General features: G+C 43.2%; 1 protein-coding gene across 1 annotated transcript in view; it reads left to right on the top strand.

Annotated features, from left to right (window-relative positions):
- The first annotated feature begins 7,040 nt into the window (after positions 1 to 7,040).
- The window catches only part of PLEKHA2 (pleckstrin homology domain containing A2), a 79,949-nt gene continuing 68,366 nt past the window's right edge, over positions 7,041 to 18,623 (top strand). Inside the window, exon 1 of the mRNA XM_067022419.1 lies at positions 7,041 to 7,061. The gene's annotated coding sequence lies outside the window, so the exon portion shown is untranslated. The remainder of the gene's footprint in view (positions 7,062 to 18,623) is intronic.

An 18,623-nucleotide genomic window follows, 5' to 3' on the forward strand; every position in this document is an offset into this window, starting at 1 on the left:
AGCGAAGCCGGGAGAGCAACTGCTACCACTGCGCCTTGCTAAGACATCAGGCAAAAAGGGCAGGCGGATTCTTAACCACTGAGCCACCAGGGGAAATCCAGCCCCTGCAACTCTTAATATTCTGTTTTTTCCTAACCTGGGGGCTTCAGTTTTGCAGAGCAACTTTCTTCACCAGTCACAGGTAATCTCACACCCAGCTTCGACACACCCAAGAGGACCTGGATGTTTAAATTCAGCTCTAGGCTCTCTCGGCCTTAGCACCATCTTCTGAGAAACCTCCGAGCCATGAGAGCCAAGTGGAGGACAAAGAAAGATGAGGCAGAGGTCCAAGTAAACTTGTACACCCATGGAAGCCGCAGGCGCAGAAACAAGAGCAGCCAGGGGCCAGGGATGCTGGTACAAATTGTTGAACTGCGTGCCCACTGTCTAGAACTCGTCTCAATGGATCTAAAGCATCTATGGCGATTCTGATCACCTCAGCCACCTCTGAGAGACCCACCTTGCTTGTATCAAAGTGGTCCCTTTAGGTCCTTTGCCCTGGACGTGGACAGACGTGGGTCACAGACCCACCCCCGGACCAATCAACTAAGCCATGTAGGTGGGACAGGGTGATGGGCTCAAATTAAAGCAGGGATCCATTGGTGACCAAGTGACGATACCAGGGGAGAACACGGAGACTCCCCTCTGGAGCCAGAGTTGGGCGGGAGAAAGGGCATCCTCAAGAGGGCCGAGGTGTAGGGAGGGGCATTCTCCAAAGCTGAGATACGTGAACAAGTGCAACTGGGCCGCTGAGCACGGAGCCAGTCCCCGGTGACTGGTGATTATAATATAATCTGCCTTCCAGCTCTCCCCTCAAGCCCTCCCAACCCTCGCACCAAATGCTCATTGGCTTTTTGCCCCACCTAGTTACCAGCGATCCTCTTCCAAATCAGTGACTTTGATGGGGGAATTGTATCGTTACTGTTTTCTAGAATTACTGAGCTTTGCCGCGGGCACAGGCTGCAGACCAACAGCTCCTCTTACCAAAGTCACCTGAAGTGATGTGGGCGGAGGTGCTCTTTTCCTCATGAATTATTCCACCTGCAGTTGACTCGCGCTTTATTTTACTTCCCTTTTCACATCTGTCGCCCAGCTCGGCCCTCTGCCACCTGGTGTGACTATGATTCCTCCTTCCTTCCATATTGAGCAACGCTGTTCTCTCCTCCTGAGGGCGGCCCAGGGCCCTGGCAACCCCAGCAGTGTTTCCACTTACTCGTAAACAGTCGTGACTTCTGCAATCTTAGCGCGAGAAGGGTCCACAGCAATCAGCTGGTCCAACCCTGTATCTTACCGGGAGAAAATGAAGTTAAACTATTATATCTGAGTTCCTCAAGGTCACCCAGGACAGCAGGGGCACAGGATGGCTGAGGTCTTGGTGCTTTCTGGTTCCTAACCCAGTGATGTCGCCAGGAACAGGACAAAACGACCAGCAAAAAATAGAAACGGGGGTGGTGCAGAGAACCACACAAGCAGTTCCTCGGGTCCTGTGACCAAAATTCCCCACTGTTATCCTGCTCTTTTTATTCTCTCTTAAAATAAATCCGTTCCCCTAATGAACACATGCACTGCAGGACCCCTCACCAAGACAGGGTGAGACTCCCCGAGTCTTGCTCAGAAGATGGTTATCAAGCCACTAGCATGCTCTGTGGGGTATGGAAACAAACCAACCAACCAGACACTCCAAACCAAATACCCCAGCCAAGCAAACAAACAAAAAACACATTAGTAATGGTCCCTAACCATGGGAAAGTTTTCAACCGGTCTGGGGGGAAAGGCCAAAAATATTTGATCAAGTTTAGGATACAAGGGCTGTCAGAGAGCAGCAGGCTGGGATGTTATTGAACACGGGGTAGAGACCAGCTTCCCAATACTGTCCTTACCCTGTATCTCCTCATCATGCTGTGTTAAAGAAAATGTAACAAAAACCTCCCCCAACCTCCGTAAAGATGCCCCCACGTCTCCTCCAGTTGACTTTAGAGGTTGAATAAACATAATTATTGTGGAAAAGGGATAAACATCAAGTGCCAGGAGCTCAGAGGAGTGGTTGGGGAACCCCCCCCCCCCCCCAGGGCTCTGATTACAGCCCCTCTTCTGGCTTATTCACCAGCTCCTCATTTGATGTATGAGAAACTGAAATCCTGTAGCAGAGGAGGGGAGAAAAGGACCAGAACTCAGATTGCCTGGTTTGTCAGCTTTCAAACGATCATACGGAAACAGCAGATGCACACAGGTTTAAAAAAATCAAATAGTGCTACAAGGCTTATCACAAAAAAAATAGCTCCTTTCTTCAACTGTCACCCTTACCTGAGAGGCGGTCACTTTCAACTCGGCTGTGTCTGATGCACTTTACCTTCTTAGTTTCATATATCATGCTTGTGCTCCTAGTTCTTGATTTTTCCTTCTATGGACATCTTACTATGAAATATGAGATTTTAGCTCCCTTACTACTCTCCCTTCCAGTTACGTCACGATTTTTGGAAATTATTTATTTATTTATTTATTTTTGGCTGCCCTGGGTCTTCATTGCTGCGCGCGGGCTTTCTCTAGTTGTGGCGAGTGGGGGCTCCTCTTCGTTGCGGCGTGCAGGCTTCTCATTGCGGTGGCCTCTCTTGTTCAGGAGCACAGGCTCTACACACGTGGGCTTCGGTAGTTGTGGCTCACGGGCTCTAGAGCACAGGCTCAGTAGTTGTGGCGCACGGGCTTAATTGTTCCCCGGCATGTGGGATCTTCCCGGACCAGGGCTCAAACCCATGTCCCCTGCATTGGCAGGCGGATTCTTAACCACTGCGCCACCAGGGAAGTCCCACATAACAATTTTTATCAAATCAATATTCCATGTTTACATTAGTATTAAATATTTATGTAAGCATTGTTCAGAGAGGAGCCATGTAGCACATGGTGATTACTTTTTCTTTCCTATATAACTTTTTGTTTTTCCTGGAATTAATAATTGCCTCTTTGTTGTTATTGTTAATTGGCTTTTTATGTGTCTAATTCATCTTCTAACTTTATGAATTATAAAATTATAATTTAAGAATTATAAAATTCTTAATTTTATAAATTAGAATATAATTCTATAGCTAATAAGAACTACACAATTCTTCCTAATAATCCAAACACATCAGGTGATCTCCCAATTTCTTATTTTTTCTTTTGAATGTCTCTGAGATTCCACAATCCTGAATTTCTCTGACCTCCAGCTCAGATATAGACTGCTTTCTCGTAGGTCTGATGCACAGCTGTGATTCTGAAACTTCCCTTCATCTTCTTCATCCTGGGAATTCCCTCCACCTCTCTCCTGTGTTAGGCCTATTTTCCAGGGATCTTAGTTTGTCTCTTCCTTTGTTTAGGAGGAATGCATCTTCCAGCAGCTTTTTGGGAATGGGGTAAAGGGAAATGAAGTTTTTGAGACGATGGATGCTTGAAAAATATCTTTATTCTGTCCACATGTTTGGTTTACACTTTTATTGGGTACAGAAGTCTAGGTTATAAACCATTTTTCCCTTCTGAGGCCTTTTGAAGGCCTTGATCCTTTTGTCCTGCTGTTCAGAAGTCTGATGCCATTCTGACTCCTTGACTTCTCTGAGTGTGACCTGTTTCCGGAAGCTTTTGGGATCTTCTCTTTATCCCTGAAGTTCTGAAGTCTCACAGTAATGTATCTTGGTGAGGGTTTGTTTTCATTCACTGTGTTGGACACTCATTGGCCCTTTTAATTGGGAAACTGATGTACGTCAGTTCCAGGATTCTATCTTGATTTAGTTTCTCTGTTTTTTCTTTTTGTAACTATTACTTAGCAGGTATTGAGACTCCTGAATTTATATCGAGTTTTTTCATCTTTCCTACTTTCCACCTTTTTGTCTTTCTGTTTTACTTTCTGGTAGAGCCCCTCAACTTTATCTTTCAACCCTCCTATTGAATTTTTTTTTTATCATATTTCTAACCTCCATGACGTCTTTCTTGTTTTCTGTATGCTCTCTCTCTCTCTCTCTCTTTAAAGGGCAGCCTGATATTTTTTAAAAGGAATTATCATTTAAAAAATAAACACAGTATCTTTTTTACCTCAATATTATAGTATTCTTTTCTCTCCCTGCATTGCCTCTGTTTCTTCAAAGTTTCCCCTACTTCCCCCATTTGTTTTAGTCTACCTTTTATGTTGGAGGATTCCCTCAAATATTCGATGTTTCTTGTGGGATTTTAGCTCCCCAACCAGGGATCAAACCCATGGCTTCAGCCATGAGAGCTCGGAGTCCTAACCACTGGACCGTCAGGGAAGTCCCTATTCAATGGTTCTTGGTGGTGGTTCACAGTTATGAACGAGGCACTAAAATCTCTTTGAAAGTGTTGAGCATAAGTGAGCGGCCTGAGGACAAGGGGGTGCACCAAAGCCATTGTACCAGGAGACAAATACCTGATTCTGTAGCCTTCGTCCCTTGAGCTGGAATGTTTTCCAATGAGATTACACCCCCACATTCCTGCCTGGGGTTGGGGGTGAGAATTGGGGAGGTATAAGCCTTCTTCAGCATTTTTCCAGCCAAACTGGGCAAGGGAGAAGGGGGGTGAGGGGTGGCATTCTGTTCAGTATGTGGGTTGTCACTCCACTGTCTTATTTCTGTCCTCCGTGGAGCCTGGACCCTAAGCCCTGAGCCTTCCTTGTTCAATCTCAGTCTTCTTCCTCCTCACGCAAGCTTTCAACCCATCTTCCTGTTTCCAGCCCCACCCAAACCATACCTTCTTCCCCGCTCCTTTCAGAGGCTCCTCTTGCTGCTTCCAATCTGCACAGGTCTAGGTTTCTCTGATATAGTAGGTTAGTTTCCACTGATCATAGCTTTTGTGTTTCTTAAAGGTTTAACATTTATTGTCGGTTGTGGCTGTTTTCACATTCTTTGTCCTTGAGGATGTATGCTCCTTTCCTCCATTACTGCCATTTTAGTGGAGGTTTACAAAGCAGCAGCGATAAAATTATGTGTTCAGTAGACCATGCTTGACTCAGATTTCTGCATGCCTATTTGAAAATTCACTGTTCCAGCTCTCTTTCTTTCCTCTGTTTCTCTCCTTCCCTTCCTCCCTCCCTCCTCCCTTCTCTCCTTTCCTTCTTTTTCTTCCTTCCTCAATCCCTCTTCTCTCTTCCTCTCTTCTAGAACGCTGTTCCTCCCTCCTTGACTGTGTTGGGGAGGCTGATGTCCTCTGCTCTTTAAAATACTTCGAATATAAGTAGTACCTTGGCCTCTGGTTTTAATTTAAACACATCACGGTTCTGCAATGGACTTAGAAATACCAACAATCCACAGTCTGCCCTTCCTAATCTCTTGCCTTCCTTATGCTTGCTGGGAAAACTCTGGTATTTCTAGGAAGTAGAGTGCTGGCATTTCATCCATTGCAGGTCCAACAAATTTTGTTCAGAGTTTGAGTTCCAGAATCTTAGTCCAGGGAGCATAGTGAGAGAGGGCATAGAGTATACTCTTGACCAGGAAGGAAAATGGGGCCAGGTGAGGGTGGGACAGGATATTAATTAACTGATGAATTAATTCAAAAATATGTATTGAGTGTCTACTATATTGCAGGCATTGTCATAGGTACAGGGGTTATGGAAATGAGTAAGACATTCAGAGTCTGGGGAGTAGGACAAACAGGTAAGCAAACACAACATAAGTATAAGTGCCCTTCATGCTCAACAAAATTAATTTAGCATCTACTGTATGTCAGGCACTGTACTACTGGGCATTTTTATTTTATTTATTCCTTATAATAACATTGTATGTTAGGCATTATTATACCCATTTTTAAAATTAAAAAAAATTATTTACTGTTTTTAATAATTTTTTATTGATACGTTTCTTTTCTTAAATTTTTATTGGAGTATAGTTGCTTTACAATATTGTGTTAGTTTCTACTGCACAGTAAAGTGAGTCAGCTACACATATACATATATTCCCTGATTTTTGGAATTCCTTCCCATTTAGGTCACCACAGAGCACCGAGGAGAGTTCCCTGTGCTATATAGTAGGTCCTCATTAGTTATCTATTTTATACACAGTATCAATAGTGTATACATGTCAATCCCCATCTCCCAATTCATCCCACCCCACCCATTTCCCCCTCGGTATCCATACATTTTTTCCTCTATGTCTGTGTCTCTGTACCCATTTTAATATAAGGAAGCTGTCAAAATAGAGGAATATACCAATTTACCCTCCCTCTCTCTCTCCCCCTCTTTCTTCCTTCCTTCCTTTCTTCCTTTTATTTCTTTCTTCCTCAGTCCCTCCCCCTCCCTCCCCCTGTCTCTTTCCATGGGAGAGGTGAGCCATCCCTCTGGTGCCCCTGCTGGGCTCAGTGTCCATTTGCAGAACTGAAGGCAGGGACTCTGGTTAGCGCAGAAGATCCCTTCTGAAACTGGCTCTTCATCCTTGGACATCACCTCTGCCATCTCCTCCCTCCCAATTCCAAATCTAGGGAGAGCATCTCCTGTTGGATCAGAAGGAGAATACACGTCCCACTGGTAACCAGCAGTGTTACTGAGCGCCGTCTTCAGCATGGAAAGGACCAGGGGAAATCAAGTCCTGAAAACCTTGAACTAAAACTGTCCCAAACCACAAAACCTCAGATGTGCCATCCTTTTTCTCTTTCTCATTATTTTTCCCTTTCCTTTTTCTTGTCAATAACAAAACTGTACCAGAGTATTGAGACACCAGCTAAGGAACGGCCATGAGGACGGAGGGGCAGGGAGGGACAGGGTTAGGTCTACAGAGATTCTTTAGAAAAGCAGATCAGCTGTCCCCCCGGGGAAGATCAAGGGGTCATGTGGGTGAGTTGGGGAGAGGGAAGTACACACACCCCTCAGTGAACTTGATCAGTTTTTCAGTTTTTCAAACTGTCTCTGAAACAGGAACTTGTCTTGGGTCTCCTGAACCGAGGGGCTCAGGTCTAGCCTTCCTCCTTGTAACCGTCACCTTGTCCTTAGCAGCAGTTGGCTGGCCGAGCTGGGTCCCTTGGTCAAGAGCCTTGTTCTTCCCAAACCGGGGCGGGTAAGTGGAGACTGGGCATTCCTGGGGGGCTCTTCTCACTAACGATGAGGTAGAGAAGGTTTGCGGGTGGAGGCACCCGAATGCCCCATGCAGTAAGAACGGGAGGTGGTGGTGGGGTACGACAAAGATTCTGTCAAATTACGGATGTAGCCGACTAGATCCAGAGAATTCTCAAGGGAGGTCCTCCCACACCCACAGGAAGGCCAAAAAAAAAGCCTTGAAATTCAAATTATTTTTGGTGTTTGGGAGTGCGAGAGAGGGCACTGGGGAAAGAGAAAACAAAAGGCCTGCTTGGTGTCTTTCCTAAGAAGCAGCTCAGGATGGTAGGCAAAGTTGATCCGATATGCAGCTGGACTTGAATAATATTTTTTATTATGTATCCACGGGCTAGCCTGCAAAGGGGACTCTTCACACATTTTATATAAATTTGGTGTCTGCCCTGAAGGAAGCAGCTGCTGCTCCCTTTTTTTTTTTTTTTTTTTTTTGCTGTATGCGGGCCTCTCACTGTTGTGGCCTCTCCCGTTGCAGAGCACAGGCTCCGGACGCGCAGGCTCAGCGGCCACGGCTCACGGGCCCAGCCGCTCCGCGGCACGTGGGATCTTCCCGGACCGGGGCACGAACCCGCGTCCCCTGCATCGGCAGGCAGACTCTCAACCACTGCGCCACCAGGGAAGCCCCCTCTCCTTTTTTTTTTTAGCCGCTGTTTTCAGGGTGACAGGGCAGAGATGCTTTGCCCACACTGTACTCACACGCTGTCTCTGCTTCTCTCAAACCAATTCTTGGCCCTGGTTTCCTCCAAAACTTTCATCCTTTCAGGAGTACCATCATATTTTGTTATTGTTGTTGTTGTTTTTGCTTTGGGTAAGAAGGATGGGAACACCGTGAGAGGACAGATAAAGATGGGCCCCATGATGAGAGGTGAGAAAACAGTAATTACATTTGAGAATCAGGTAGAGGGAGAAATAAAAGTCCCTTGGTCCAGTACTTTGTTCTTACCAGGTCTCAGTTTTTCTCATCTCTTAAAAAGAATGATGAGGATTAGAAAGGGTTGCCAGACAGACTGTAGATACTGGACTCCCAGTTAAATTTGAATCTCAGATAAACAGCAAATTCATTATTAAAAATCTGACCTTGGGCTTCCCTGGTGGCGCAGTGGTTGAGAGTCCGCCTGCTGATGCAGGGGACGCAGGTTCGTGCCCCGGTCCGGGAGGATCCCACATGCCGCGGAGCGGCTGGGCCCGTGAGCCATGGCCGCTGAGCCTGCGCGTCCGGAGCCTGTGCTCCGCAGCGGGAGAGGCCACAACAGTGAGAGGCCCGCGTACAGCAAAAAAAAAAAAAAAAAAAAAAAATCTGACCTTATAATTCTGTGTATTTGAGGTAGCTCTTAAATCACCACCCTCAGGTGATGTTTAAAGGATGGGCGCCCACAGGGCACACAGTTTTAGGGAATCAGTTTCTCCATCTGCCTGAGACGGAAAGAGAATGGGGTTTCATGCCCGTCTTCTCTGCTCCCACCTGCCCTTTCGCACCGGCCCTCTCTCTCTTCTAAAAAAGGAAAGAAAGGCACTGCCCTTTGTTGTAAAAACCTCCAGGGCCAAGACAAGGGAAGATTAGAAATAGCTGTGTTTTTGTTGAGAAAGCAAAAGCCTTTTGTAACTGAGGTACAAATCATTTCACAAGGTAGGTGGCTTCCAATTTATGGCTTTCCATAAAATTTGGAGGAAAAAAGCCTAATTGAGTTGACCACTGATAGATCATTACAACATTTTTTTTTTAAAAAATGAGCTTTAGTTTTTAGAGCAGTTTTAGGTTCACAGCAGAATTGAGCAGAAACTACAGAGTGTTCCCATATGCGCCTTGCCCTCCAACCTCCCCCATAGAGTAATTTTTGAAGTGATGTCTGACCTATAACTCGAAGGAGTTCAAAAAATTGAATGAATGGCACTGCCCAGTTTGCCTCTGCTGAAAAACAGATTTTGAGTTCAGACCCCGCTCTGAAGCCATGAGCCCAGAAGTATGTGCCAATTTTCCTTCCTTCTCATCAGCCCCAAGCACTGTCATAACAAAACTCCTTACAGCCTCAACAATTTGTCCCTGTGAACAAGGTTTCTGAGGGCCTACGTTCATAAAAAGGAGAAATAGATGGGTCTCTAAAGCTAGAATTGGATCTTTTGAAAAAAAATTTTATTTTATTTATTTATTCTTGGCTGGGTTGGGTCTTCGTTGCTGCACGCGGGCTTTCTCTAGTTGCGGCAAGCGGGGGCTTCTCTTCCTTGAGGTGCACGGGCTTCTCATTGTGGTGGTTTCTCTTGTTGCGGAGCACGGGCTCTAGGCGCATGGACTTCAGTAGTTGTGGCTCACGGGCTCTAGGGCGCAGCCTCGGTAGTCGTGGTGCATGGGCTTAGTTGCTCCATGGCATGTGGGATCTTCCCCGGCCAGGAATTGAACCCATGTCTCCTGCATTGGCAGGCGGATTCTTATCCACTCCACCACCAGGGAAGCCCTGGAATTGGATCTTGAGGAATGGAAATCTTGTCGTTCTCAAATTACATTGTGATTGCCATATAGCCCAGGTATGTGTCTGTGGCTGCCTTTACATGACTTCTGGTTCTGTTGCTGTTACTTAGTTCCCCCGAGGCCTTAGACACTTCTTTTCCTTACTCTTTTTCCGTGTGTTTAAAAAAAAAAAAAAAGAGAAATAGGGATAATACTGGTGCTAAACCAGCTCATTCTTGCCCTAAGTAATATTAATTAATGGATATTTAAACTAATTACATATGTATGTAAATATATAAAAATACATATATTTATGTATTAAGCGAATAATTTCCAATAACATTTTACTGCTCTATGTTTAGTGATCCATAACATATATATTTACCTTGTTACAAATAATTGTAATGATGACTTAGTTTCCAAAAAATGTTTTAACGCTTGGAGCCTGAAGGTCGTGGGATAGTTTTAAAATTTTAAATAGGAAATCTATTTACATAGGCATTTTTGCTTCAGAAAATGTGAGGGGGTAATCAATAAGAGATGTTCAGATAATAGATATTCAAATAATAAAAGATGTCATAAAAATATGACATTTGGATACACTTGTTTAGAACAAGTGGAATGAATATAGAGTTCCAGGAAGAAAGGAAAGGATTTAACATTTCTGACTGTTAAAGAACTGCTTGTTCATTTGGAAAAAGGACTGATGGTAAGGGTCAAGTTACTGTGGTATTAGATTCTGTTGGATACATTTTAAAAGAGTTATGGGAATTCCCTGGTGGACCAGCGGTTAGGACTCCACACTTTCACTCCCGGTTCCCGCAAGCCCTGCGGCACGGCCTCCCCCCCCCCCAAAAAAAAAGCTATATGACAGTTTTATTTTAAAATATACCATGCTAACAGAATACATCCTTTGAACCACTCAAACCTGTGATTAAAAGTTACGCATGTCAATTTAAAAATGTATGCAGAGATATGTAGTTTTCTAGCATTTTTTAGGGGGTGTTGGTAAAGAAAAGTTTGAAGACCACCACTTCGTATCAGTGTCTTCCCAAAATTTCTGCTCATAATCCTTATATTTCTAGATACTTTACAACTTTGAACAATAAAAAAATGTAGGCATCATTTCATGTTGCCCATCTACTCTGAACTGGGTGGTAGTTCCAGGGTCATGATACAAGGGCTTAAATTGGAGAAACCAGAAATAAATCAGCCCCTAGACCTCAAGGCTGAACTATTTCAAGAACATGCAGTTACATTTCAGTGACCATGATTTGACTCATGGTGTACTCAGTAACATGTAAGTACAAGCTGCGTTCTAACGGACTTGACTTCTACTGGAACACTTGCTTGGCACCTTCTGAGTATAGGGGAGCCACCTCAGGGTTGGATGGTAACTAACTGAAATGATCTAACCAACCCTGATGTGCACCCCTCTGGAGAGTGACTTTCTCGCATGCCAGCCAAGGTTCTGGTGCACTTTCTTTTCAAGGAAGGCAAAAAAACGAATGGAAGCAACCATATGCCCAAATGGCAAAGGAAATCCACATGGGGGGAAGCTCGGTCACAGGGATTGTAGCAGTTGAAATAGGAGAGAAATGAAGCACCGTTCTTCACATCAGAACTGAAAAGTAAATGATAGTTCTTTTCTGTCATGCGCACTTCTGAGATCGACTCTCTTACCAACTTTCAAATATACTATGTGGTATTGTTAACTATAGTTACCGTGCATCCATCCCCAGAACTTATTTATCTTATAACTGGAAGTTTGCACCTTTTGACCACCTTCACACATTCCTCTCACGCCACACTCACCTCTGGCAACCACCAATCTGTTCTCTGTTTCAGGTCAGGGTTTTGTTTTGTTTTGTTTTTTTAATAGATCTTTATTGCAGTATAATTGCTTCACAATACTGTGTTAGTTTCTGCTGTACATCAAAGTGAATCACCCATATGCACACATATGTCCCCATATCCCCTCCCTCTTGAGCCTCCCTCCCACCCTCCCAATCCCACCCCTCTAGGTGGTCACAAAGCACCAAGCTGATCTCCCTGTGCTATGCGGCTTCTCCCCACTAGCTTAAGTATTTTACATTCAGTAGTGTATATATGTCGATTCTACTCTCACTTCACCCCAGCTTCTCCTTCCCACCTCGAGTCCTCAAGTCCATTCTCTATGTGTACATCTTTATTCCTGCCCTGCAACTAGGTTCATCAGTACCATTTTTTTTTTTTTTTAGATTCCATCTAGGTCCATCCACCTCACTACAAATAACTCAATTCTGTTTCTTTTTATGGCTGAGTAATATTCCATTGTATATATGTGCCACATCTTCTTTATCCATTCATCTGTTGATGGACATTTAGGTTGCTTCCATGTCCTGGCTATTGTAAATAGTGCTGCAATGAACATTGTGGTTCATGTCTCTTTTTGAATTATGGTTTTCTCAGGGTATATGCCCAGTAGTGGGATTGTTGGGTCCTATGGTAGTTCTATTTTTAGTTTTTTAAGGAACCTCCATACTGTTTTCCACAGTGGTTTTTTAGGTTCCACATACAGCATTTGTTTTTCTCTGTCTCACTTTACTTAGCATAATGCCTTCAAGGTCCATCCATGTTTCTGCAAATGGCAGGATTTCCTTCTTTTTTTATGGTTGAATATATTTCATTGCATATATATGTGTGTGTCTATATATATATACACCACATTTTCTTTATCTATTCATCTGTCAGTGGACACTTTGTTTCTATGTCCTGGGTATTATGAATAATGCTGCAGTGAACATGGGAGTGCAGATATCTTTTTGAGATAGTGATTTTGTTTCCTTCTGATATATACACAGAAGTGGAACTGCTGGATCACATGGTAGTTCTATTTTTAATTTTTTGAGGAACCTCCATACTGTTTTCCATAGTGGCTACACCAATTTGCATTCCAACGGTGCCCGAGGGTTCCCTTTTCTCCATGTCCTTGCCAACTTGTCATTTGCTGTCTTTTTGATGATAGCCATTCTGATATGTGTGAGGTGATATCTCACTGTGGTCATGATTTGCATTTCCCTGATGATTAGTGATGTTGAGCATCTTTTCATGTACCTGTTGGCTATCTGTATATCTTCTTTGGAAAAGTGTCTACTCAGCTCTTCTGCCCATTAAAAAAATCAGATTGTTTGTTTTTTTGTTGTTGAGTTGTGTGAGTTCTTTACCTATTTTGGATATTAATCCCTTATCAGATATGTGATTTGCAAGTATTTTCTCCCATCCCGTAGGTTGCCTTTTCATTTTGTTGATGGTTTCCTTTGCCGTGCAGAAGCTTTTGGGTTTGGTGTAGCCCCACCTGTTTATTTTTGCTTTGGTTGCCTTTTTTTGCTTTTGGTGTTAAATCCAAAAAAATCATTGCCAAGGCCAATGTCAAGGAGCTGACCCAGTATGTTTTCTTCTAGAGTTTTACGGTTTCAGGTCTCCAATATTTTAATTTATACACTTTTCTTTTCATGTACTTTTTAATTGTAAAGTCTTTTGTGGGGGCATTAAATAATTTAAAAAATTATTATTAAGCAAAAGAAACATAATGCACATAATATAATATCTGAAAAATATACAAGAGCATGAATGAGTCCTGTCTCCCCTTACCACCTCAGAAGTGATCTCCTCCCCAGAGGCCACCACTCTTACCAGCAAAACTATATGAAAATTTCTGATCACAGTTCAAACACATTTTCCTACCCCAAGGTCATCACTGGGAATGAAGAAGATTGTCTGGGGCACATGTAACCTCTGGGAATGCTTGTTAACTTTTCTTTCCCTCCTTTGTTGTTGTCAGCTAATCCATTTACAAAGAGAGGAATGAACTGAATAAAGTCATTTTCCCTTCCCCCTCCCTCCTCCATCTCCAAAAGCTTTTCTATTTTCTTGGTTTCTAATCCACTGAGGACTGGGAAACCACATAACTGGACCTTCTGAAATTAGATATTCAGCCAGAATCAATAAGCAAGCCTAAGAAAGGCATCTCCATGAAGATGCAGGGACTTGGCTACACAGAGGCTCTTCCCCTCTTACCTTCCGGTTCCGAGTTCTGTTCCAGGGATTGAAGTTTCCAGAAAGTGACCTCCAGGTCAGGACCATGTTCCTGATATGTCTTTGCAGCAAACCAGGACTGTGACATCTTCTGACATTATATGCTGGAGGGAGCATTTGGCCACTTGTCCAATTAGAACATCCAAACCATCATTATGCATTAGGTGTAAGGATAAATCTAGTTTGTTTTTGGTTAATTACTAAATGAAGGAGTTAAGCTGGACTGGGCTAAATCCTCCAGGCTAGCGCTGCACTTAAATTTAACAACATTTGACAGACATGTGGAGTCATCCTACAAATTATGATGAAATTTGAAAGACGATTCCTTAGCAAATTACCTGTCTCCAGTGACTCACACTGAGTTTCACCAGTTCTCCGGGTTCAAACTGCCAGTCAGTTTTGTATATCTTTTCCAGTGGCAGGAATTTTAACGTGAATGGATACAAAGTTGGCTAAACTTTCTTGAAAAATATATCCAAAGACACAATTATTTTTAAGTTGAAGATAAAGTTAGTGGTATGTTGTTGCTTTTTTTAAAAATCACAAAGCAGCTATGAGATCTCTGAGGTTTTTTTTTTTTTGCAGTACGCGGGCCTCTCACTGTCGTGGCCTCTCCCGTTGCGGAGCACAGGCTCCGGACGCGCAGGCGCAGCGGCCATGGTTCACGGGCCCAGCCGCTCCGCGGCACGTGGGATCTTCCCGGACCGGGGCACGAACCCGCGTCCCCTGCATCGGCAGGAGGACTCTCAACCACTGCGCCACCAGGGAAGCCCTATTAAGGGTTTTAAATAAGAGAATAAAATGTAAAAATTTTTTTGTTTGTTTTTTTTTGCTGTATGCGGGCCTCTCACTGCTGTGGCCTCTCCCGTTGCGGAGCACAGGCTCCGGACGCGCAGGCGCAGCGGCCATGGCTCACGGGCCCAGCCGCTCCGCGGCACGTGGGATCCTCCCGGACCGGGGCACGAACCCGTGTCCCCTGCATCGGCAGGCGGACTCTCAACCCGTGTCCACTGTATCGGCAGGCGGACTCTTCCCACCAGGGAAGCCCTGAGGTACTTTAAAATTAAAAACTAGTTATTTGCTTATAAAGCTAACTTTTTTCCTATAATCATAAAATAATACATGCTTATTGAAGAATACTTGGAAAATTCACAAATAGAAAGGCTTCTTTTTATACATTTATTTATTTTATTTATTTTATTTTTGGCTGCATAGGGTCTAAGTAGCCGTGCGTGGGCTTTCTCTAGTTGCGGTGAGCAGGGGCTACTCTCCGTTGCCAGTGGCTTCTCTTGTTGCGGAGCATAGGCTCTAGGCGTGTGGGCTTCAGTAGTTGTGGCACACAGGCTCAGTAGTTGTGGTGCACGGGCTTAGTTGCCCCGCAGCACGTGGGATCTTCCCGGACCAGGGCTCGAACCCGTGTCCCCTGCATTGGCAGGCGGATTCTTAACCACTGCACACCAGGGAAGCCCCTGGAAAGGATTTTTTAAAATAAAATATTTGTTCACTCTTCCTCTTTTGTACCTTTTGAACTTTGTACAGTGTGCATATATTTCCTATTGACAAAATAATGGAAGGACATAAATCCATCTGTTCAAATATCCTGTTTGATTTTCTTTGTTTTGTAATCACCAGCTTGTGTTGTGAACCACTGAAGTAATAGCCAACCCTCTTCACTGACCACCATAGGCGTCTCTTGGAATAAACCAGATAGTTTATTCCAGCTGCCAACTTTAACTATATTCACCTCCAGTATTTTCTAATCGTAGCCCCTATGTAGGCTCGGTGCTGAGGAAGTGAATTATGAAACTAGTCTAAGCAAAAATAAAGTTAAATTTAGTATGAAAGCAAGGTCAAGGATCCAAACCTAAGGTATCTATCTATTCATATTCTCTCTCTGATTCCACAGGCCCAGTTCTTCCCTTGTAATCACAGGACATCACTGGGGATGCAGGAATCCAAGCCATGCACTGCCCTTGTTCAAACTGACAGAAAAACAATGCCATCAGCATGAATCAATAGGAATGGTGCCTTTAGCCAGGAGACTGTTATTTCTGGGGACTGGATGGGCACCTCATTTTGAAGTTTATATTAGTGTCAGATTTAGCAGTATGGCAATGTTTTCCAAACTTTGTCACTGGGAAGTAATTTTGGCATGTGTACATATGTAATGTCTATATATATGTATGAGTATAAAAAGTACTATAGAGTGGGTGGCTTAAACAACAGAAATTTATTTTCTCACAGTCTGGAGGCTGGAGTCCGGGATGGGGTTGCCAGCACGGTTGGGCTCTGGTGAGAGCTCTCTTCTAGGACTGCAGACGGCTGCCTTCTTGCTGTGTTGTTCACATGGCTTTTCCTTGGTGCCATGGAAACAGGGAGAGAGATCTCTTCCTCTTCTTATATGGCCATCAATCCTATCGGATTAGGACCTCACCCTTATAAACTCATTCAACCTTAATTACCTCCTAAAAGCTCTATCTCCAAATGCAGTCAGATTGGGAGTTAGGTCTTCATCATATGACTTTTATTTTGGAAGTAGTGTAATTCCCCATATATATATATATATATAACAAATTTGATTTTATATACACACTTCCAGGTATTTCACCAAAGTTTTCTCGTTTTTGATTTTACTTTATTACCGTCCCTTACTGCTGTTTCCCTTATCCTATAAACAGAAATTGCCAACATTCTTCTATCTTTCCTCTTCTCAAGGCTCTGAGAATTGGAGCTAAGCGATAACCCGGGGTGTTGGGCAGAGACCACTGAACCAGGACTCACAACTCATGTCTTGCTATGTGATTCTGAGACTGTATCTCTCTTTAAAAACCTAAATTCTTCCACCTGTAAAATGGGATTAATAATCTATAAACCTGTGAAAGTGTGAAGAAAGAATAGTTAATAATTTGTCGTGTAATGTTAGCTCTTTGTAATAAAAGTTTCAAAATGAAATACAAAGATTTTAATTCAAAGGTATGAAGCTGATTGTTAAAGTTTAACAGACATTCTCAGCAATTACCATGTGCCCTAAAAACATTAACTCACTCAGTCTCAGCTACAATGGTATGAGATAAGTTATCTGTTATCACCACCTTCTCCATTTTATAGAAATTACAGAGAAGAGTAACTGGTCCATGGCTATAGAGCTAATTAGGGACAGAGTCAGGAGTCACACATCCCAGTGGCAGCTTGGTGTTAAGAGACCAGTTACCATGCAGTCACGAACTATGAAATTGCTGCTTATTTACTTCTAATCGTGTCACTTCCTTGTTCAAAAACCTCCAGTGGCTCTTAAAGCCTAAAGTAATAAAGTAAAACTCATTTGCTTAGCAATAAAGACCCTCCAGCAACCTTTCTTTCCTGTTTTGTGCCCCATGAAAATCCTTCCTTCATCCTCCCTGCTTCCACCGGGCTCCAGCTGCACAGGACCAGTCACTTTATCTGGAACCCATTTATTCTCGTGGCCCTCTCCACCTTCCACATTTTACACTATCTACACCTGCAAGGTTCTTCCAAAGTGCCATCTCCTTCATACATTTTCTCCTGCACCTCTCAACCCCAGCTGGTTGTTTCTTTCCCACAAAATGTTCTCTTGCCTCTTGTCTCTGCGTGTATCAGTTTCTGGCTTTTATGACATTTCTTTCTGTTACATTCCCTCCCAACTTAAATGATGAGATTCTTGAGGGGTGCAGTATGCTTTCTCATAGAACTTTAAAATTTTTCATTACAATTTTAAATCACTATTGCTCTTCTTTGATAAGCAAATGTATGCAGGCTTATTGCAAAAATAACACATTACAGAAATACATCTCTTAGAAAGTGAGATTTGTGGTTGTAGCCCCTCTTCCCATGCCCTAAGAGAACTCTGGCTGACAACTTGGAATATAGTCTTTTAGACGTTCTTTTTCATGTAATAAACATGTACTGTTTTTATTTACAGAAATGGGATTGTACTATACAGGCACCCTATTCCTACTTATTTAGTATTTTTTCATATAGAGATGTATCTCATTCTTTTTTAACAGCTGCATAGTAGTATAAGATTATATGGCATTAATGGTATTTACCTGTTCAATCCCTTGCTGATGAGAACGACAGTGATTTCCAAATTTCACTATTACGCTGCAGCAAATGTGTGTATATATGTTCCACATATACACTTTGTATAAACATACACTCCATCTATACTATATATATATCTCTGGATGACTTTCTGTAGGACAAATCTTTGGACATGAAATTGCTAGCTGAAAAGGAAAGGAGATTCTAAATGACGATAATTATCGAAAATGTGGAGGGAAAGAGTCTTGTTTTATGTCTTCCTGAATCCTTCACAAACTTGGTGGTTAACAGGGGGCCAGCTCTGGCGTCAGACTGCACAGGCTTGTAACTAGGCTTGGTCTCCATGCTTTATTTCACCTCATCTATAAAATGGGGAAATAGTAGTAACTTACTCCCAGTGTGGTAAGACTTAAATGAGACAATACATGTAAAGCAATTAACATTTAGTAAGTACCTGGAAAATAAGTAAGTACAAGATATATGGGAGGAAAAATGGTTAATAGGTTCAGATCATTGTTTGCTGAATGAATAGGACTGAATAGAACAATAGTAGTTTGAGTAATCTTTCTAGAAATGGATGGTACTTTGCTATTGAAACCAACAACAACTATTTATAAAATGACCAGCTAGCATTAGAAGTGCAATGGCCTTGGAGCAATTCATCTTTGTGCGAAATTAACGGGCCTGAACCAGGATCAACCACTGACCTTGGCCTCTTCAGTCCCACACGTTCCCCAACGGAACTACCTGGCCCCATCTGCAGCCTGGTACCTTCTATAATGGGTGTCTCTAAGGACAGAGCACAGTGTGGTTCCCCGGAGGGGGCCCTGGCTCACCACTGAAGGTCGTTAGGGCATCTAGTTACCCAGTCGTGAACACTGAAAATGAACAGAAAAGTGCCTAAATGGGTATAGAGTATAAGGCTCT

This window comes from Kogia breviceps, chromosome 20, assembly GCF_026419965.1.
Source record: "Kogia breviceps isolate mKogBre1 chromosome 20, mKogBre1 haplotype 1, whole genome shotgun sequence".
Lineage (NCBI taxonomy): Eukaryota > Metazoa > Chordata > Mammalia > Artiodactyla > Physeteridae > Kogia > Kogia breviceps.